The sequence below is a fragment of the Dermacentor silvarum genome, chromosome 9, assembly GCF_013339745.2.
Source record: "Dermacentor silvarum isolate Dsil-2018 chromosome 9, BIME_Dsil_1.4, whole genome shotgun sequence".
NCBI classification, from domain to species: Eukaryota; Metazoa; Arthropoda; class Arachnida; order Ixodida; family Ixodidae; genus Dermacentor; species Dermacentor silvarum.
The window spans coordinates 25,349,970-25,373,290 of NC_051162.1; the positions used below are offsets into that span (position 1 = coordinate 25,349,970).

Sequence of the window (23,321 nt, forward strand, 5' to 3'; positions counted from 1 at the left end):
CAAATTGGCCCAATAAAGAGTCATTTACGGGATTCACAGTAGAGCACTGCACGGGCCGATTTTTGCGGCCCGGGCCCGGGCCGGGCCCGTTTTTACATTGGGCGGCCCGCCCGAGCCCGATCAAAACTTTTATGGCGAGACCCAGGCCCGGCCCGGGCCCGGAAATAATCTACGTTACCCGCCCGGCCCGGCCCGCCACCCCTTTACCTTAAGCCCGAGCCCGGCCCTAGCCCGACTCGAAACCGGCCCGAACCCGGCCCGAGACCGAAAAATACATGTTTTTCAGAGTTGAGAAGCCCGAGAATAACTCGCAGACAGCCTGAGCCCGGCCCGGGCCCGCGTCAAAAAACCCGAGCCCGGCCCGGGCCCGGGTCAAAAAGCACACACCGTGCCCGAGCCCGGCCCGAGCCCGTGAAAAAACTCCTCTACCCGGCCGGGCCCGGGCTTTCGGGTAAGCCCGAGCCCGTGCAGTGCTCTAATTCACAGTTGTCACTACTGTGTTTTTACCGTCACTACAACCAACTAGTCTCCGCCGCACCATGTCGTGCCCTGCTGTGCAAAAATTTCATGAGAACAAAAACGTTGACCGATATTTAGTTATTTCGAAACCGTTGCTGCTCGTGTCTTTATATTTTTCAAGACAGAAGCGGTATTTGTTCCGCCCGTGACAACTACCGAACATAAATTATAACGACCTTCCAAGCATTTCCTTTCAAGAAAAGCCGAAGCATGACACCCCTCCCTCCCCGTCCGGAGAGTTCTACCACTCAATTACACTTTTTTCATACCTTGGTGAAGTATGGCACGCCGGAATGCTTTTTGCCTGAGGCGGACACAGCACAATTTCTGCACTGCAGCAGCTAGCGAAGGTACCGCTTATGTGACAACTTCGAAACCAAACTTATATAGTTTTTTTTGCAAATTCCGAATTCACTTGTACTTTAAAACACCCGTTAAGTATTACATAAAAACTAAATTATCGAATGCAGCACCACGCGCTATTTATTTGACAGACACTTTTTCTGTCCAGCTATATAAAACAGATGAACAGATGGCGTACAAAGCAAAAGTTCTCGCAATGCACAGAGCGCTGCCCTATTCCGCCACTCATGTCCTTGATAGAACATCTGCCAGACAATAATTTTGTTCAGTTTTGTTACTCGGAGAGGCACAAAAAGAAGCTAGGCAATAAGCGTAGTATAGTAAACCTAGCTTCGTGTTACGGAGAAAGTGCGCCGCGCCGCCGAGCACCATCACCACATGCTGCGTATTTTAATGAACGCCGTGGAGTGCTTCTAGGCCTTCGTTATGCAGAACCTTTAGTGAGACTTAGACATGCGGCAAGCGCTCATAATGCAGCGTTACCGTTCTCGGAAATACCGAAGATTCCAGCATTGCCTCTGGTCGGAAGTGCTTGGATTTATTTTCCTCTTATCGGTGAGTTACACCAGCGTCTGCATTTTAGGGAAATATTCACGTATGTCATGCTTCAGAGGTATTGGGAGGATATCTTTCGCAGGCTACTCGAAAAAGAAGCGAAATGTGCAACTAGTAATCTGCTACTACTTCAGCAGATAAGAGTTCAGTACATTACTAAATGCGTGCGGCAACTTTATTAGGCGTTGCCATGCTGAGCTCGAGGCCCGGGGTTCGATCGTGGACGTGGAGGCGGCATTTCATTGGAGGCCAACTGCAAAAGCACTCGTGTACCTAGGCTTAGGTGCACGTTAATGAATCCCAGATGGTAAATTAATCGGAGTCCCGCAGTGCAACGTGCCTTATCTGTCGATCCTGCTTATTGCACACGATATCCTAGGATTAAATCTTTAACTGCAATATTCACGAGACAACAGTGTTTTGGTTTAAAATAAGCTTGATTTCGCATTGGAAGATAACGCGTCGTGAACAAAGAGATACGGAAAAAACCTCGCGTAGTAACAAATATTTTCTATTATGTACGCAGTGTGTGTGTGTGTGTGTGTGTGTGTGTGTGTGTGTGTGTGTGTGTGTGTGTGTGTGTGTGTGTGTGTGCGTGCGTGCGTGCGTGCGTGCGTGCGTGCGTGCGTGCGTGCGTGCGTGCGTGCGTGCGTGCGTGCGTGCCCGTGTATATGTGTGTTTTGTCGCGACCTGCACACGTAACTGTATATTGGAACAATTTATCGCCAGCACTTGCGCGACATAGGCAAACAACGCCTAAATGCACCAATCCCTCGAGTGCGGTTGCTATCAGTTTAGACAAAAAGGCTCTTGACCAAGCATATCTTATATTTCTACGCGCGCGATCTTACACTAAAGGAGAGACAGTAGTGGTCGCATCAGTTGAAAATTTATTACCGCTTTCATGATAAACGCACAATCTTAATCAACTGCGTCCGCATGTCATATATGTGACCACAACAAATTCGCTTCTAGCAGGAGTGTGATAATACGAGAAGAAAAATACTTCGGTGAACGTGACCAATCGCCCAAATGTGAATTTCTAGGATGGACAGGCAGATGGGAAGTGACACTTCGGGCAAGTGCACTTCGCTGCAGGAAGTGGCACTTTGGCAAGAAGGAAAAGGGGAAAGTGTCGTTCGGCTTTGATGGCAATACTGGCGGCAGTTTGGTACGCAGGTAATCAACATGTGTTATTCTAGGCAATATTTATAAATAATACTGAGTACTGCTGTATTGGGTCAAGCATTTATTGTGCGTAGTGTAGATAATGTAATTCACCGTGTGGAGATGGGTTTGCACAAGGCTCACCCTGCGAGCGACGGTCAGGAAAGTGCACGATTCTCCTCCACTCCGCAACGCACAAAGGCGCTACGGCAGGGTTCGTCGACTCTCCGACACGACGCAGAGAAGGCTCCGGAGTCAGTTCGCCAACGGAAACGGGTTTATTCACCCAAGATACAGCACAGTGCGATAGTCATGGCGCTTACGGGCAAAGGCTCACCTGACAAGGCCGATCAAGTACGCGCGCCCGCTGCGCTAGGGCTAACCGGGTCACGCTTCAATACAAAACAGCATTGCATCCAAGGCAAACTGAGAAAGAATGGCAGTTTCAATTGCAGATGACTACCTATGGTGTGGTGATGCTCATAAGAGTTCAAATCACAAATAAATAGTTTCAGAACTAGTGCCGACGCTGCACAAAGCATAACATTATTTTTGAAGCACTGATGTCAAAGCTACAAATTTTGGCGCAGTAAGTTAGTTCGACGACCGCGCTCACTGGTGAGTACGTTGTAACGCCAGTGTCATAAACTGCGATTTCACAGCCTGCGACTAACAATAACGACGACGTGCACTCCCTTAAGGTGACCGTAAATCCTTAAAAAACCTAATGTGATTTTTTTTAGAAAGTCTCTTGAACTTGTTCAGTAGAAGTGCGTTGTGTTGACTTTTAGTGCCTGCAGGCTTTTCCTGTGCAGTTCCGAAATTATTTGGCCACCACGTCCTTATAGGAACTCCAAAGACACATTTCGATAGAATCGCTGAATGCACTTGCTTTTCAAACCCTAACAACAATTTTCCATAGAAGATTTTATGAGGTTATTTCAAATAGGGCGACATACAAATTCCTATGCAAAATTTCTATGGTTTGAAGATGCTAAAATGAAATTTTTATAGAGTCTTATTATGGACTCTATAAAATGGACTCTATTTACAGACCCTAAAGACAAATTTGTATAGAATATTTCTATGCAGTTTTCTTTTGAAGCTGTAATGGTAAACTTCTATAGAACATTTCTTTGGTGTTGCTTTGAGGAACCTAACGGCGAATGTCTATGGAACCTATGTCTATGTCGGCTAAGTGCTTGCAATGAGCCAAGCTTATAGAGAACGGTACTGTAGACATTAAGAACCACAGTAAATGCAGCGGAAAAAAATTGGCACTACACCCACAATGTGACCAGTTTATGTTACAAAGTTATGCAATACCGATGTCCGGGTATCACATAAAGGGTGGGTATTACGTAGATATTACGCAAGGTTTTCCACAGTGTTTTTTTAACGAACGCTTGTTACTTTCATGAAGGCAGATGAGGCGTTGATGGCAGCGATGTGGTGGGGAAGGCGCGTCTAATCTGTAGCTGCACTTCAGAATAGAACAAGCTGCATAGAGGCATCAGACAAGAACTTGCAACACACAAACTGTGGGGGTCAACGTGCTTCTCGTCTCAAGCTGGTGGTGCTAACGTACAAAACAAGAGAAAAAAATATCGCAGTTTTGCCCAAAAGGCGAAGCATCGAATGCGATACCAAATGCAAATAGTACGAATGCGAGTAGACAACTATACGAACTAAGGATAGTTGTTTATCGGCCGTATAAACTTGTAAACATTCGCTTACTAACGTAACAAACACGGTGTAACGCGTGTACAGGTAAACATGACCACATCTCGCTCAACGATCGCGGAAACTCGCTATCAAAGCGCTCCAGTGAAGAGGCGTGGCAGCTGCAGCGAGCGAATTGACCTTCGTACTGGCTCTCGCTTCAACGCGAACGTCGAAAGCACAGCGCATACGAAGCCACCGGTACTACCTGCACTTTGTCCACATCGCAGGTCGCTTTGAAGATGAGGCACACGCGGGCGCACACTTTTTCCACGTCACAGATCGCTTTCAAGATATGGCGCCCGCGCGGCTGCCGCTGGAGTAAACCTCCTCCCCTTTCACGCCTCCTCTCCCCTGTGCCTCGTACGCGACAGAAGAAGCGCACTTCCACCCAGCCTATCTCCCTCGTACGAGCGAGATGGAGCCGTAATTGTCAGCTGACCCCCGCAAGCTTTTACTCGCACATACAGCCTACGGCGCACGGCGACGATGTTACCGCGTTTGGACTTAATACGGAACCTCACAGCGACGTCGATGACCACGTTCCCGGCAGAAATGCGCTTGAAGTGTCCATATAATTGCTGTCGCATTAAAAAATCAATGAGAGACTCAACAGTAGTTGGCACTTCACAAAAACAGGCTTGATTCGGACAAGAAATTTTCGCATTAAAACTGCAGAAGCACCTGCTGTTCCAGCAGTGCACATCAAATGGTTGGTTACTAAATCCCTCATATAGATTTAATGAATGTGCACAAAATATCTCTGCGCCGCAATGTGACGCGTCCGCCCTAGGAAACCACACTGAACCTAAACAACACAGCATTGTGGCCTATAAGTGCAAAAAAAAAAAAAAAACACACGGACAGTACTTGTAAAAATGCGGTGAATAATGGACCTCGTAGAGAAGTACACCATCTATTGTAGAAAGCCTAAAGAGCTTTACTTTCGTTGTAAGGGATAACATTTTGAGATCAGACCGCATATTCCAAAATTATGGGTGAATATACAAACCAGACTGACGCACACAGTACCTAAGGAAAAGCTTTATCTCTGGAACTCCTTCTAATACACGTGAACAGTGAGAAAGAGAGAGAGAAAGTCAACTTTTATGGATGCCAGCAATCAGGGGGCAGACGCAGCCTCCCTACGCCGAGCAGACGGCCGAGATCCCCTGATTCTCAGCTGCTACCTCGGCTATCTGGATGGCCCAGACCTGGTCTTGTTGGTCTGAGCTGAGCAGCAGGGTCTTCCACTGCTGTCGGTTCTGAATTTTGAGGCCCTCGAAAGGAGCCGCCTTGGAGCGTGCCCATAGAGACGACGCGGCGGATGACCAACGCCTGCACTAAACGAATGAGGCCGACCTCCCTCTTGCCGTAGTGTCTACTGGCAATCCGTTTGATTAGCCTTAGTGTTTGCTGTGCGCTGTTTTCTAGCGCACAGTTTCTCGAACACAATTTCTCGAGTAGCCTACTTTACCGCATTCCATTGCATTTCCCACTGTAATACCCATTGGTGGGTATCGCATATAAGGGGTGGGTATTACGTAAGTAATACGCAAGGTTTTCCACAGTGTTTTTTTACCGAACACTTGTTACTTCTTCTATGAAGGCAGATGAGGCGGTGATGGCAGCGATCTGGTGGGGAAGGCGCGTCTAGTCTGTAGCTGTGCGATGAGAAAATTATGACGATCAGGCGACAGTGCGTGCGCTAGGACAAGCAACATTTAGTGGATGGCCTAAATGTTGTGTATCTGTTGTGTCGATTTATCAATGTCCTTGAGAATTTCTGCGCTATCGATGTCTGCCATTGTGTTTTTGTGTTCCTGTGCCTGTATGAATATATCGGATACCACCATCGTCAAATTCCTACCCTTCATTTTGTGGGTCCCGTGTGAATTGTCGCTATAATGAAGTGATCGCTGCCCATATTGTTTCGTCTGTTCGCCCTCTTGGGGTCCTGTGTATTTGTAAACGTGATGTCGGATGTGGTGCCCACGCTCACGCCGTTACCCGTGCGCGTGGGTTGTTGAGGATCCGTAATGAGTGTGGGCCCCTCTTGTTGAGAACAGTGAAATCATTTTTCTCGCAGCAAAGTGACCGAATTTGATCAGGTTTCTTACATTAAAAATAATAAAACTGTAGTTTTTCCATTTAGACCATCAATTGTTGTTAAAAATTGTTGACAATTGCAAAATTCAAGAAACATATTCACTTTACGACTGTAACATGCACAAAAAACTATCAATTCTGTAAATTCTGTATATCGGAGCTTTAGTTCCGGGTAAACTCTGGTTTCCCTACTAACATACATTAAAAGAAATTAGTGTATTTGTGATAACAACATGACTAATTTCAATTAAACATGTAGCATTTGACAAAGTTGAATTCACGTGGCTGTAGAAAAAAGATTTTAGACTTAGCGTCTCGAAGTAAGATTGGCTGAAAGTTGGCAGGATTAAAAAAATAAAAGCACAAACGTTAATATTACGCACCTCCGCACGAAAAACAGACATCGCTGTTCTGCAGATTGCATTTGTTATGTTTAAAGTGAAGAAATTTGATATTTTAATTTAAACCTTACGTGAAATTGGTACAATGTGTATGAGGAATTTGCAAGACCCACGGGGTCTCCCCTGCGTCTTCTCGGGACCTAAATAAAGTTATTTCACTCACCCACTCGCTAATTTGTGCTCGTATTGCAGAGCAGTGTATGATACGTCAATGTTTTCAGCTTTAGTGATGGTATTAAGTGCAACTAACAGAATTGTGATATTCTTTTTTTAGTGAATGTTGCAAACTTCATAGCTTCATTCCTTGAAATTTGGTAGTTTTCGCGAATTTGTATACCAAGCCGGCTAGTTGCGTCGATTAATTCGTTTCATATTGCTACTGCGCTATGCGAATGATGCTTTTTCTTGCTTGTTTTGAATAGCATGTACACTTTGATGTAACAATATTTCCCAATTTTACCCAATTTCTACCTGGAGCCCTGTAAGGTATTCTTATATAAGGTAATGCGGTTGGCCTTCGCATTCCTCGTCGACGGTGAAGCCAGCAAAATGCAATTGAAGTTATTTTTAGAAAGGTGTACTGAACATTAAGCCATAATGTCTAGTAGGCACGGACATGCCATATATATATATATATATATATATATATATATATGTACATATCCCAACAAATACTTACATGTATATAGTTGTAGCGCTATGCTAAATTTCATTTCAGTATTTCAGAAAAAAAATTTAATGTACAAATTGTAACAAATAAGCGGCAGAACGCTCCACCTCAATGACCACTGTGCAGCGAAGAGGGGCAGCTGTTATACAATCACTTTTGAGAATACTTTCACTTTTTTGAGATTTTGTGACACTAGAGCTGGGCCAATGCGCCTGACGCAAGAATGGCATTGATAGTGACAAAGAAGTATCTACAAAAGTGATCACACAAAAACATGTTCCCTGTACAGACGGCCAGTCACACAATAATCCCATCTTCTAATGACAACACATTCCCATGTATAACATAAGCAAGTAGTAACATACATGAACTAAGACAGACATCACACTATGCATAGCCAACAGATTTTTGGAAGACAAAGGGAATGACCTACCAGCTTTTATTTTTCAGTAGGTGAAGAAACGAATATTCCTTCCGCTGGTGACCACAGTTGGTCTGTACTATGCTTAAATATGCCAGTATTCACTTTCTCACGCGGGGCTTGACACTTGCAGCAATCACAATAGCCACGCATGTAAGTATCAATTGCATGAGGACCAATAAGATTGTGTTAAAGTTGCTTTCACAAAATATGTTGGATGACTGATAATCTGTGCTATTGGGAACATATTCGCAGTGTCACTGTCAGATAAAACAGACACAATATATTTGTGCTTTATAGTTCAGCGAAACAATTACCGATTTCTAATCTAGGATCACTGAATGTGCCATACGTGCATCCTGAACTCAGTGGTGAGATTCGCGATTTCTAAATTGTATTTTTTAAAAATTCCGTTTTAATTAAAAATGGTCCTTCTTGCAACATGGCTTGTGAACAAAAGGGAATGTAAGTTACATTCAGGAATTATGGAAATTTGAAAGATCATTGCATAGTTCTATATGTGAGGCAAATGATTTAGCAAGAAATAAGGTGACTGAAACAAGGCCCAACAAACACATTTGTAATTACTGGAGGTTGCGCATAAGTTTATAAACATATTCCTGCCACTTTGAAGAGGTATTCCTCATTGATTTTCTTGGTCAATTGGATGAACAATCTAAATCCGGCGCGCAGTCTCAGTCGCGTCAATGCATGGTTAAGTGGGACAAATATAGTTCTCCCTTGACTAAATTATGATACTCTTATATATATATATTCATTGCACTAGGATGAAAACTAGCGTACATTGAATCACACGAAACACTGTTACATTATTACGCCAACTATGCCGTAATTTGACGTCAAACTTGCGCTTGTCCTCTGCGCGAATAAATTGGGAAAGGGCATTTTTACCTATCATTAACCAGCATTAATGCGACCCCCTAATCCGCTGACGATGAGATTAAGCATAACGGCTTAATTCATCCAATAAAAATATGTAACTGCAAACCAAACGTAGGTTTGCATTTGTTTGAATGTTATAATTACTTATAATTACTATATTTACCTGTTGTTGCTTATCGCGTTTTATTCACTACAATCATGCAGCCCATAGGTATGTTTACGCTAGAAGCGTGTAAAGATATAGTCTACCTTCTCTTGTAAACAGCTTTCACTGTCTGACGATGTTTGTCATTGTGAGCTCTTCACATTTTGTGGCTGCTGACGTCATTCGCCAGTCGAAATGTTCACTGTCTTTGCAGGTCGGTATGATATCCGGGATGGCAGTGGAGCTGCGTGGGATATATACCAAAGGTATGGCCCCATTGTGGTCCAGCAGCTACCGGGACGGCGGGCTATTGTGCGCCTGTTCAGCGCAAACGACATTCGGACACTCTACCAAGAGGAAGGAAGGACACCGCGCCATGTTGGATCGCTGGCTCTTAAGCTTTACCACAAAAGCCGAAAGCCGCAGTTCTTTGCAAATGACGGCCTACTGCACGCGTAAGCCTTATTTGTGTATATGTCGTCATCACTGTTTTCATCGCACACATGCGAAGTTCATGCATACTTACGTTTCGTGCTGTGCAACTCGTCTTTTATGAAATTCTTCAGTTCACTGACAAGTGAAGTTTAAGACAATAGCCACACGAGCTCATTCACGGATTTCTTGGTTTACTACACAATGCGATGGAAAGAAAGGCTTCCGACTTCGGTTGGAAACAACTCTCGATATTGCAAGCCGATCTTTCGTTCGGCTGATCTTGTTGGCCAAACGACAACGAACGCAGTACGGAGCGTTCAGGTAATTGCGGTGCTTGTGAAATTGGTGCATGGGCGGAATGCTATTCGCATCACTGCAGTTTGCATTTAGGTGCATGTGCTTCTTAACATATTAGCACATCAGACGTATAGCTTGTGGAACCAGCACTGGCTAGGAGTGTGCGACTGAAATATCCTGGTGTTATCAGATAGGGAGGACACCAGCATGGTACGACACTTTCGAAAAATAACAAGCGCGCGCCTGTATCAACCCTTGCGTAAGCTCTATGCGTCCAACCAATATCTGGTCCTGACCATGCGCGTTGGAGATGCGCTTATACATTCTAGAGCGCCCGTTACCAGTCAGGCCTGAATCTGTACAAAAGTACTCCAAGGTGAGCGGTGAAATTAACAACGCGAAATCGCAGCATGTGCTGATGAAAACCGTTTCCACCGCTCACTAGGCTGTGTGCTGCGGTGCTGGTGTTAGTATGCGAAATTTCACTGCTGGTTGCCTATAGGTGTCTTTCATTTCGTTGCACTTTCTGCACTAGGTCAGGGAGTGCGGCACTCGTATTTTTTGAGAGCGAAAGCTCTACTAAGCTATGTATCGCAAGGTCATTCATCGCGTCGCAGTGACCTTGAGCTGCCGAAGCGTGAGCCGTCGGAGCGCATGCGTGACGTTACGCCACGTGGTCCACTGCAAAGAGGCGTCGCAGCTGCCCTCGCTCGAAGCCTCGCCGCTACGGTACCAGGCGAGGGTTTAACGGTTGCTTTGCCGGCGCTTGGTTGCTCAGTCTCACCATAGATGGCGACATCTCACCATAGATAGACATCTCACTATTGGCAATGCGCAAGTGCATTGCCAAGAAAGCGGGCTACTAACCTTTTACCGTCCTCAGAGTCGTCCGATTGTGACCAGCATGTTACCAGCATACCACGATTGCGGCCAGCGTGCCGCGTTAACTGTCGCACCGCATTCCTCTGGTTCCATGGCGTGCCTGAGGGCTAGTCACCCTGTGGGAAGTGTTGATGGGGAATTTTCCTGGAGTATCTATCGTTCAAGAATAAATGTTCCAAGTGCGAGGTAGTCCTTTCGTCTCGGGTAGCTCTGGTGGAGCACTACAGAAGGAAACATGACCTCAGAGCGAACTAGCGTTGCTCTGCTTGCAACGAGGCCCAGTACACAACCTCACACTTCGCTTCTGTGAACTTTGCCAAATGCCGCAACAGAATTCACGGAATAAGTGTCCGTGTGTCTCGGGGAAGTTAGCGCTCAAGTAGCCCCATCACACATTTCAAGAAGACCAACTCATTGAAGCTGCCTAGGATGGACCCGCGTAATTCCTTCGGCCGATGCCTCGCCGGTTCGATGGAGCTCTCCAGACATCCCTCGTGTTGCATCGTTTAGGCTGAGCATAGATACCAGGGCCCACAACAACCACACCAGCCTTTAGGTCGCTGGTAGGACCACGCGGAAGATTGCTGTCCTTGTGACTACGACGAGTTATAGGGACATAGAGTCCGCGGTGAGGCGGAAGCCCAAAGCTGGTTTCTCTGAGGGCTTTCACCGCAGTAGGCCGGGTAAAGTACGACCACTGGGGAGAAGTCGGAGAAAGGGCTGGGCGGTAGGAGGTCAAACAGTCATCATCATGATCATCAGCCTATTTTATGTCCACTGCAGGACGAAGGCCTCTCCCTGCGATCTCCAATTACCTGTGTCTTGCGCCAGCGTATTCCAACTTGCGCCTGCAAATTTCCTAACTTCATCATGCCATCTGGTTTTCTGCCAACCTCGACTGCGCTTCCCTTCTCTTGGTATCCATTCTGTAACCCTAATAGTCCACCGGTTATCCATCCTACGCATTATACATGGCCTGCCCAGCTCCATTTCTTCCGCTTAATGTCAATTAGAATATCGGCTATCCCCGTTTGTTCTCTGATCCACACCGCTCTCTTCCTGTCTCTTAACGTTAGTCTTAAGATTCTTCGTTCCATCGCTCTTTGTGCGGTCCTTAACTTGTTCTCGAGCTTCCTTGTTAACCTCCAAGTTTCTGCCCCGTATGTTAGCACCGGTAGAATGCAATGATTGTACACATTCCTTTTCAACGACACTGGTAAGCTCCCAGTCAGGATTTGGCAATGCCTGCCGTATGCACTCCAACCCAATTTTATTCTTCTGTAAATTTCTTTCTCGTGATCAGGGTCCCCTGTGAGTAATTTACCTAGATAAACGTACTCCTTTACAGACTCTAGAGGATGACTGGCGATCCTGAATTCTTGTTTCCTTGCCAGGCTATGGAACATTATCTTTGTCTTCTGCATATTAATCTTCAACCCCACTCTTACACTTTCTCGGTTAAGGTCCTCAATCATTTCCTGTAATTCATCTCCATTGTTGCTGAATAGGACAATGTCATCTGCAAATCGGAGGTTGCTGAGATATTCGCCGTTTATCCTCACTCCTATGCTTTCCCAGTCTAAAGGCTTGAATACTTCTTCTAGGCATGCAGTGAATAACATTGGAGAGATTGTGTCTCCTTGCCTGACCCCTTTCTTGATAGATAACCTTCTACTTTTCTTGTGCAGAACCAAGGTAGCTGTGGAATCCTTGTAGATGTTTGCTAAGATATTCACGTACGCCTCCTGTACTCCTTGATTACGCAATACCTCTATGACTGCTGGTATCTCTACTGAATCAAATGCCTTTTCATAATCTATGAAAGCCATATAGAGAGGTTGATTGTACTCCGCAGATTTCTCGATCACCTGATTTATGACATAGATATGATCCATCGTAGAATATCCCTTCCTGGAGCCAGCCTGTTCTCTTGGTTGGCTGAAGTCAAGTGCTGCCCTGATTCTATTGGAAATTATCTTGGTGGATATTTTATACAATACTGAAAGCAAGCTAATGAGTCTATAATTCTTCAATTCTTTCATGTCTTCCTTCTTATGGAGAGAGAGAGAGAGAGAGATACAACTTTAATGGTGCCAGCAATTCACGAGGGCGGACGCAGCCTCCCTCCGCCTAGCAGACGGCCGAGATCCCCTGGGTCTCAGCGGCTGCCTCGGCTAGCTGGACGGCCCAGACCTGGTCTTGCTGGTCTGAGCTGAGCAGCAGGGTCTCCCACTGCTGCCGGTTTTGAATTTTGCGGCCCTCAAAAGGAGCCGCCTTCGAGCATGCCCATAGAATATGTGGCAGATCCGCCCTACATTTACATAATTTGCATTGATCGTTGTATTGCCCTGGATAGAATCTGCTGCAGGCCACCGGGTTTGGATACATGTTTGTTTGCAGGAGGCGCCAGGCCACCGCCTGTTTCCTGGTTAGCGCGGGATGAGCTGGTGGGTACCGGGCCCTTCGCAGCCGGTAGTAATCGGTTATTTCTTTGTAGCTGACCATGCGGTCTCCTCTCGTTCCCGGCTGGGTGGGCTCACTTGCTCGGCGAGTAAGTCCTCGAGCTACGTTGTGAGCCGCCTCGTTGCCGGGGAGAGAGGAGTGCGCGGGTGCCCAAATAATTTGGATCGTCCCGCGATGACGGTGGCTGTTACTATTTAGAATTTTGAGCGCCTCTGGCGAGATGCGTCCTTTCGCGAAATTGTGAACTGCAATTTTGGAGTCGCTTATGATAACTCTCGCTTTCGTGGAGGCCACCGCTAATGCTATGGCGGCTTCCTCCGCAACTTCGGCGTTGTCCGTTCTCACGGTGCCGCTCGCGAAGGGTTCTCCGTCCGCCTTTACCGCTACTACGGACATCCCTTTGCGTTCTCTGTATTCCGCGGCGTCTACGTAGGCCACGCCATCTACGTCATGGTATTTGCGCTCAATGTGGCGTGCCCTTGCCTCTCGTCGCTCCTTGTGGTGCTCCGGGTGCATGTTCTTGGGCAGTGGAGAAATTTTAAATTCTCTCTTCGTCTCTAGTGGAATGCTTAGTTTGGTGCCGTGTTGCGCTTCATATCAAATTTTGAGTTTCTGTAGAATGTGTCGCCCCGTTGGGGTTTGTGTGAGTCTTTCGTATTGGGCGGTAGTGTGCGCCTCGATTAGTTCGTCAAGCGTGTTGTGTAGCCCCAATTCTAAGAGTTTGTCGTTGGGTGTTGTGACTGGGACATATGGATTAGTATAATGTTGGCGTTCTTCCTGCTCTCTGGTACACTTGAAGTTGTGAGACATTGCGTATAAAGGGCCGCAAGCTTTTCAAGCATGATATCTCCTCCATCTTTGATTACATCTACTGTTATTCCATCTTCTCCAGCAGATTTTCCCCTGGTCATGTCATTCAAGGCCCTTCTAACAACATCGCTAGTTATAGAGGGAGCCTCTGTATCCGGTTCATCACTCTTTCGAATGAAAGTAGCTTGGCTGTTTCGGGCACTATACAGGTCAGTATAGAATTCTTCCGCTGCTTTTACTATGTAATCGAAGTTGCTGATGATATTACCATGCTTATCTTTCAGTGCATACATCTTGCTTTGTCCAATTCCAAGCTTTCTTCCTACTGAGTTAATGCTGCGTCCATATTTTACGGCTTCCTCAATCGTCCCCACGTTATAATTTGTAATATCCCTGACTTTCTTCTTGTTGATCAGTTTTGACAGTTCAGCCAATTCTATCTGATCTCTTGAGTTGGACATTTTCATGTTTTGTCAAACAACTGTACCGCTCTTTAAAGGAAGTCCTTAGGACTGAGTTTCTCTTTCTCGTCCTCCTCCTTGTCTGGCAGAGATGAGCCTACACCCACCCCTGGGCAATCACTAAATGCGCAAATTGTTCTCCCCTTAGGGAAGAACCCCGCAGCTGGCTTTGCTGGGGTGACACCAGGGGTTGAAAATAACAAAGAGCTGGCGGTAGATGACTCCCAGGAGATTGCTCAAATGCCATCCGCTGGGATAAGTGGTGCTTCGGGCCTGACGTCGCCGGGGCACAGCGCAACACGTCGGCACTCGCCACCCTCTGCCGGGAGGGAAGAGCTTGGCAGCCATTGGCTCAGGCCCCGGTCATCATCGCTCGCCACATCGGAACCCCAATCCGGATTTAGGGGGGGGGGGGGAGTGTTTCGGTGGCCCAAGAGGAGGAAGAAGACCGTGCTCCGATCTCACACATGCAGGCAAGCCCCTGTGTTTATAGGCAGCCTGCCGCCTGAGCGAGTCACTGATGATATCCCTTTTGGTCTAGCTGACATCACGGTAGCTGAAAGCCCGACGACGCCGCCAGTGTACTTGCGCATCCCGGGGGTCTCCCTGTCGCGTCGCCCACGCGGATTGGCGACTCTCCTAATGACGATGGTCATAGGGAAGGTGGGAGAGGTCATTGAGGTTTAGTTCCTCGGCCGTGCCTACCGATAGTGCGTATCAGCCATAGACTGAAGCACAGATCACGATCTTGGCTCAGGCCGAGGCGAGTTTGCCGCCGGGGGAGCGTCTCATTACTTGCCGCCCGAGCGGCAGCCTATGATTTCCTAGTAGAAGGCTGCAGCACGGAACCGACGAATACAAACGTCGGTTCCGTACAAAGTACACAGACGCAGCGCTGCGCCTGTGTACTACGTGTGCCTCATTCGTCTTCGTCGTTTCTGCGCAGTCGCCTTCTACTATGTTCAACCAGCAAGCGAAACTGGTTACTCTGTTCAACTATAAATTTCCTTCTCTGGACGTCATCAAAGGCATCCACAGACAAGCTAAATATCGAAAAATCCTGTCAAAAGAGTCAGCACGGCAGCAAGTCCCAATGCTGACCCAGCCACCTTTGTTTTGGGTGATGCTTCATGAGGCGACGCTTCTGACACTGAATGTGCTGACTCCGACACCCAGGATCTCTCCACAAAAGATAACGGCTATGAGGCGTTCTGATCTTTCGGAGTCGACGACGCTGCGCTGGCTGTAAATCTGGTCGAAACCCCTCTGACAATGTCAGACTTAACAATATTTTACGAATTTATTGGTGTAATGATTTGACCAGGTCGGAGGCGGAGTAGGGGCGCAAAATCTGAGGCATGCACTCCGCTTCAATAAAGCGAAGTGGGGAAGGAGAAAGAACGCGAAGCTATGTACGTGGCGGGTGCGTCTCGTGATCGAGAGGCCGAGCGCCGAGCGAGAAGGATGGAGCAGCGACGCAAGCCGCGGGAGGCCGAGTGTGAGTCTACCGTGCCCGAAGTCGTCGCCTAGCGCCGGGTACGAGCTGAACAGGTCCGGCAGAAGGCGCGGGCTTGGCGTGCCTAGGAAAGTCCAGAAGAGGCAGAAGGAGAAAATGAATAGTGTCAATAGTGCATTAGCAGATTGCTTGATAAAAAAGAACGTGCATTTCTTTACAGTGCCTTACCATCCTTCCTAATGGCACTTTATACTTTGCAAAAATCGGAAATCGAAAAATTTGCCTTCAAAGCACCGCCACACTTACACTATCAAAGCATTTTTAAAACACTGCATGCGGAATGCATAAAAAAGTATAGCACCCATAGGCTTGCTCGTAACCTGCGTTCACGAAGTGACACGTCATTAACATTTTACTCAGTCAGCTTACGTTTACTTCAACCCGCCGCGGTGGCTTAGCGGCTAAGTTGCCAGGCTAAGCAGGAGGTCGCGGGATTAAATCCCGGCAGCTGCGGTCGCATCTCGATTTGGGCGAAAAGCAAGAGCGCCCGTGCCCCGTGCATTGGGGACAGGTTAAAGATCCCCTGGTGGTCAAAATTATGACATTTTGAATGAAGTTTTGTGAATTATGGTGGTCAGTTTTATGACACGCGGTTTATAGGGGTTATGTTGTCACACCATTCTGTCACTAAACTTTCTATACCAGGCCTTATATTTTTGACAGCTCATTCATCAAAATTTTGACAATGGCAGCCTACAAACGAATGTCACGAAAGAAAACAGCGACTACACATGCCTTTATGTTAAATCTTCTCAGACTTAAATAATAAAAGAGCGAAACAGAACTAAAACCTGAAAATTATGTAATTTTGCTGGCGCGGCTGTCCAGTACTTCCGGAATCGGCCCAGGAAAGAGGTTTGAAGCACACCCAACACGGAAAAGTCGTGCTAAAGGTGCTAAGAAAAACGTTGGCTTTATTTAATAAGCATAAATGAAGTTGTCCGATAGCAGGATTCAAACAGAGGACCCCTATTTTTACTTAGCTTACATTTAGTTCAATCCTCCGCCGTGGCTTACCGGCTATGGTGTTGCGCTGCTAAGCAGAAGGTCGTGGGATCAAAACCCGGCAGCGGCGGTCGCATTTCGTTGGGGGCGAAATGTCATCTGACACTGTCCTGTTCAGCAACAATGGGGACGAATTACAACAAATTCTTGAGGACCTTAACCGAGAAGGTAGAACAGTGGGGTTGGAGATTAATATGCAGAAGACAAAGATAATATTCAATAGACTGGTAAGAGAACAAGAATTAAGAATCGCCAGTAAGCCTTTGTAAAGCAGAACGTTTAACTAGGTCAATTACTCACAGGGGTCCCTGATCATGAGAAGAAAATTTACCTTAGAATAAAATTGGGTTGGAGTGCATACGACAGGGACTGCCAAATCCTGACTGGGAGCTTGCCGCTGTCGTTGAAAAGAAAAGTGTACAATCATTGCATACTACCGGTGCTAATATATGGGGCAGACACTTGGAACTTAACAAAGAAGCTCGAGAACAAGTTAAGGACCGTACAAAGAGTGATGAAACGAAAAAGCTTAGGCCTAACGTTAAGAGACAGGAAGAAAGCGGTGTAGATCACAGAGAAAATGGGGATAGCCGATATTGTAGTTGACATTAATTGAAAAAAAAACGGAGCTGGGCAGGCTATGTAATGCGTAGGATGGATAAGCGGTGGACCATTAGAGTTACGGAACGGATATCAAAGAAGGGAAGCGCAGTCAAGGACGGCATAAAACTAGGTGGGATGACGAAACTAGGACATTTGCAGGTAGAAATTGGAATCAGCTAGCGCAAGACAGGGGTAAGTGGATATCGCAGGGAGAGGCCTTCGTCCTGCAGTGGACATAAAAATAGGCTTATGATAATCAGGATGAAATGCAGAAACGCCCGTCTCCCGTGCTTTGGGGGCACGTTCAAGATCCCCTTGTGGTCAAAATTAATCCGGAGTACCCACTACTGTGTGCTGCATAATAATATCATGGCTTTGCCACGTAAAACCCAAGAATTCAATTGAACGTTTACTTCAATTTATAATCACACTATAGCTACGAGTCTTCACTCCGTCTACTATACTAACATGTTGCTATCGCAATCATTGCTTCGCCCTCATGGCGATGTGATATTTTAAAAATATAATAACAGTTGTCATGCTTTGCAATGTCGGCCGATCCCGACTATAGTGAAATATAAAAAAGTGTAAGCCAATCCCAAAGATAGTGGTCTAAAAACGTGTGCCGATCCCGAATATAGCGCAGTCAAAAACGTAAGAGCCCGACGCTCCCCATATTCCTCTCACGCGAGTGGGGATGCGAGAGAGTATCGTGCGCAGTCACTCCGCCCCTATCTCTCTGTCCCGACTTTCGAAAACTTTGTGGCCATTACCAGAAATTTCCAGCAGAAGTGAATATATGCACGAATGGCTAGAGCCTGCGAGTGCCCAATGATCATCATTGAATCACTCTTTAATGTTTCCGTTGATAGCTATGGCATCATTCGTGCGTCATTAACTTCCTTAAAAATCTCATGCTGACATTCAACCGGAATTGATTGCCCGAATTTCCTTCTGCAGTATCGCTCTCACAAAGGAAGGGAACAAAATTTCTCGGCCCTTCCACTCCGTGAAGATGATTAACCAGCGAATCTGAAACCTGCGGCCCCGGTGTTTATCACTGGGTTAATCCCGAGGGTTAATTAAAGTATCTCTCAATTATGAGCTTACACACACGTTCGGCTGCGACGGAGAGAACGACGTCACTGACAGTATGCCCACAGTCCGCCGTTGTCGCTTGCGTTCGATGTCTCGAGTTTGCTCGGCGGCGTGTTTAGCAGCATTCGCCCGCTGCTTGTGATTCTTCGAAATTAAATTGCTTCAAAATTAAATCTGTCCACGGCTCATACCCCCGTAAAGGCGGCCTACCCATTACGACGACAGAAGACAAGTGAAATTCTACGCTGGGATGATTAGCGGCAATGCAGCCAGCTGTGGAAGAAGACGACGACGGTCGAGCCAATGGTGATGCTGATAGTTTTCTGTAGACAGCCGATTTCGCCTAGCCAAAACTGCTGGCGCTCCCGTAATCGAGAATAGATGTAAGCATGAAATGGCTACCGGGAAAGTAGATTGGAGCAGCGACGCAGGACAGAAAGCTTTCTGAGCCGAAATGAATCTGTTTTGAACTGAACCTCGTTACAAGTCTCGTGTCGGCCAAACAACCATCTGCGGCACGCCGGACGCTGCCGGCCTGGTCACGGAGCGTGACGCCATCTCTCGAAGGTGGCGGGGCAAAACCCGCGGCGCTGAACTCATGGACCGGTGGCGTTAAAAATAGCAAAGGCAACCCTCTCTCATTGCCAAAAGTTGATAATTACGTAAGTGCATGATGCCCTATATCTGCCTTTTGAATGTGGCTACTGGAAATGATAGTGTAAATGATTGCAATAAAACTAGATGTTACAGCTTCAGTGATATTGCGAACAAACATGAAGCGGAACTCGGAAGCAATATTTTAAGTAACTTGCTTTTGCAGCAAATAGCGTATGTAATGAGGTCCTTTACAAAGAATTGGGGGCCATTGCGCATTTTATTAACTTTTCATTACTTGCCCGGGTGATCTCCTTTTGTTCTCGCAACCATTCCCGGGTAACGGCTCTGGCTTTTGTCTCAAGGTCCCTTGAAGGTCACCGACAACTGGAGCTAAAAGCATTTCAGGCTTAAAGAAGCCTTCGAAAGCTGCTAGATACGTGGGAGGAGAGCTACTGGTCCTCCAACGTGCCCTTTTATATTCGCGTTATTCAAAACTATCCAGCAGTTCCTAGTAGCCCTTCAGTTCTTACGGTTATGCAGGTGTTCAGGGGGCTTCTATTGGAAATCACGAAGGAATTACTAAACGTTGCGAGGAGTCAGGGGCTAAAATTGATCTTGGTGCTTAGTGAGTAAAGCATATCGGACACTGAAGCTTAATTAGTATTTGCGAAAGAATGTTTTCGTCATACTAGTCGCTTAGCAGTAAGCAGGCAGCCATATACGCAAGTTGCGGTTGCTTTACTGTTTGGATCTCGGTAGTAAAGAAATACATGCGAGGTTGCACATGTATGTAAAGAAATACATGTGAACAGACAGCGGATAGAACGAGCGATAACATTCGACACACTTCCGATACAAAAAGTACAAGATACCAACGCTCTGGTGTCACACGCGGCTTCACAGCCGCGTGTGACACCAACACCGCCTAGCGCTCCAACGCCATTAGTGCTTTGAGACAACTGGCGCGTCCGTCATGTCGCCTAACAACAATTTTCTTGCAAAAGCGAGTGCGCGTGCGCCCCAGGTTGTATTCTGCCACAGACACAAGAATAGAATGCGCGAATAATTGTACACATTGCCACTCGCGTTGCGTGGAATAGCAGCAAGTTCCATGTATATTGAGCCCAGTCTATTTCCTCTATTCTTCCATAGTGGCAACAATCGCGTTGCGTTCAAATGCCTTGTCGCACTTGAAGCATCGGTCCTCTATTTTCTTTCCTTTCGTTAAAACAACTAGTGCTTTGAGATATTATATGCCGCTTTACTGCCTTCACGATTGTCCTAGGTGGTGACGGCAGCCGTTTTAATCACCTTGGTGCTGTGGTCACACACAGGCTCTGGTCATAGAGCACTGCACGGACCGATTTTTTCAGCCCGGGCCCACCCTGGGCCCGTTCTTACGTTGGGCTGCCCACCCGAGCCCGACCAAAAGTTTTATGGCGCGACCCGGGCCCGGCTCGAAACCGGCCCGAGACCGAAAAAGACCACAGAGCAACATTAACAAAAATAACATAATAAAGAGAATGAAATGAATTTATTCTTAAGGCATAATACATGTCATATGCAATTATGAACACCATTTGAGCGGTCTGAACGCAAATACTAGCGCGCAAAGTAGTACGAATTGCCCTGCCGAGCAGCATCGCCGGCAGTTTGCAACGGCGCGACCTTGATGCGGCCCAATCCACTTCTATCGCATCGCTGCCACAGTATTTTCCACGTCGGGCGCCTCACTGAAAAGCATGCGCCGCCCCAGCCGCTCGTCCCACTCAACCGTATTCTATTACACTCTAGCCAAAGCGCAGCCACGACTGGTCGTGAGCGCAGCGCATGGATGGAGTCAATGGAGAAAGAAAGCTTCTCGTTCCTCCATGGTACAACGTAATGCGCTGCTGCTAGGCGACCGGTTGAGAACATGCGTGCAATCATGGATGGACGCAATGCCATACTTCAGCCGCGTGACGAATTATCTTATATAATCATTAATCGTTTTACCAATTCGCTTTTGAAGAATCAGCAAGTCGCGAACGCGCTTACACCGCGCTGAAAGCATTAATCACATTGATTTAGGTAAGGAATACAATGGCATCCTTTGGGTTGAGGTGACTTCAGTGTTGCTGGACTTTTACATTCTGTTCAAACAGCGCAAAATACGACGGACTAAGAAAAGGGAAGTACACAGGAGTAGCACTGCTAGCCGGGGCAACCGGTTTTTCAGAGTCGAGACGCGCGAGGATAACTCGCTGCACCTTACATGCATACCACCAGAAAGTCCGAGCCCGGCCCGGGCCCGCGTCAAAATACCCGAGCCCGGCCCGGGCCCGGGTCAAAAAGCACATGCCGTGCCCGAACCCGGCCCGAGCCTGAGGAAAATCTGCCCTACCCGGCCCGACCGGCCGGGCCCGGGTTTTCGGGCAAGCCCGAGCCCGTGCAGGGCTCTATCTGGTCAAACACAACTGCTTGCTTTACACAAAGATGTTGGTTCATCTGTTAACGTTTTGCCGAACCCCGATCGATGTAGGATGTCTATCTACCTGTTTGTGACAGCATCGATCCCTACATTGCGTGGGATAGACACGATTATTTTACAGCCAAGCTGTTTATGCGGACCCTGTGCCTTCGTTGTCGGAGTTCGCTAGAAAGTAGCCACGTGACCTAGCGGGAGAGGAGAGGAAAAGAACAGCTCAACAGGTGGGAAAGGGGTTGGAGTGATCCCTTTCTCCTGTGACACTGATGTGAGAGGGTGCAGATGAATAGCAGAACGAGGAGGGGGTGGCGTAAGTCGCGGCGTCCAATACTCGCGTTGGAGGGTAGTGTGTGTGGCGCGCCAACCAATGGCGGTGTAGAAGAGTGGGGTGTGAGGGAAGTTCGCGTTAGTGTTAGTTTTATATACGTTGGCGTTATTTCCTTCTCTTGATCTCTCTCTCCTTTCTGGGAAGTCGTAGAAAAAAAAAACGTGTGAGGAACGAGCTAGTAACGCCGCCACCCGTGGACGCCGACACGTCCCATCCCCCGCAAGTAGCGCCGTTCGAGCCAGCCAAGCGACAGCGAATGCACAGCTTCGCAGTTTCACCATATTCACGGCGTCGAAAAGGTGGTGATTTTTTTGTAGCAAGAACATGAACCTCATCACCGACGTTTCACGTTTCAAAACTGCTATTGAAGATCAGCTCTCAAGTGGTGTCACCTAACCTGAGCCTGCACATTTCTTTATGCCCATGCTTCATGTAATGTATTGATAATAGGAGTTGCATGTATTGTGCATAAATAAATAAAAAATAAATTTTTCCCTTCGTTGGCATCGGCTTGCTAAAAGCTTTAAAATCTACTCGAAAGAATATCACGGCCATCAGACTTCGTTCAACTCAAGTGTGCTATTAGTTTGCTTCCCGCGCTTTTGAAACGCCTAAATTTTAAATGCAAAACGTGCCGCACAATTTTTCCGCAGCCAAGGTGACGAGTGGCGGCGGATCCGGTCGCAGACACACACCAGCGTTTCTGCACCACATGTCTTGCAAAGGTACGCCGATGGCATTGCTCGCGTTGTCGACGACACAGTTTCTCTGATTTCCTCGGTGCGGGATGAAAAGGGAGAAGTGGAAGACTGCCACGTCCTCATGAGAAGGTGGGCTTAGAATGTAAGTACAGCGCGTCAAAACAGGTTTAAATATATTGTTAAGTGTAACTGATGCCCAAGGCTATTGACACTTTATATTCAGGGAAGATAACGGAGGCCAAAATGACGACGCTATATCAAGCGGGAACCAATTTATTATCTCATTCTTAAGTCAGAAAATCTCCATTTAGGTATCCTTCATTTTTCTTCCCACTGCCGCCCGATTCATGGCCAATCCCCCGCAGTGGGTTGTGCTATGTCTATAGGCACCAAACCAAACCAAACCAAACCCTCGTCTTCCTTCTCCTCAGTGTAGCCACATTGTGGCGGCGGCTGTTCCGTATCAATATGTTGTATGGAAATACGCATGGACAAGCCTTATAATGCCATGTGTGTTTCTTTATGATCGTGTTAAATCACTCCCCAACAGCGTTCTTTTATCGCCTTTCACATTTCATGTGCTGGCGGTATTACGATGCCCATGTGCCTACTTTTGTGATTGGTCGCTTCAGCAACGCCATCATGTAACCACCTTTCGGTTGTCACGCGCTGGTGCTACCAGA

General features: G+C 47.0%; 1 long non-coding RNA gene across 1 annotated transcript; it reads left to right on the forward strand.

The window, feature by feature from the left end:
• Nucleotides 1-1,287: 1,287 nt before the first annotated feature.
• LOC119464678 (uncharacterized) lies at nucleotides 1,288-22,769 on the forward strand. Its single transcript, XR_005194517.2, has 3 exons — nucleotides 1,288-1,437; nucleotides 9,190-9,430; nucleotides 22,591-22,769. It is a non-coding gene; the product is annotated as an uncharacterized LOC119464678 (long non-coding RNA).
• Nucleotides 22,770-23,321: the final 552 nt, after the last annotated feature.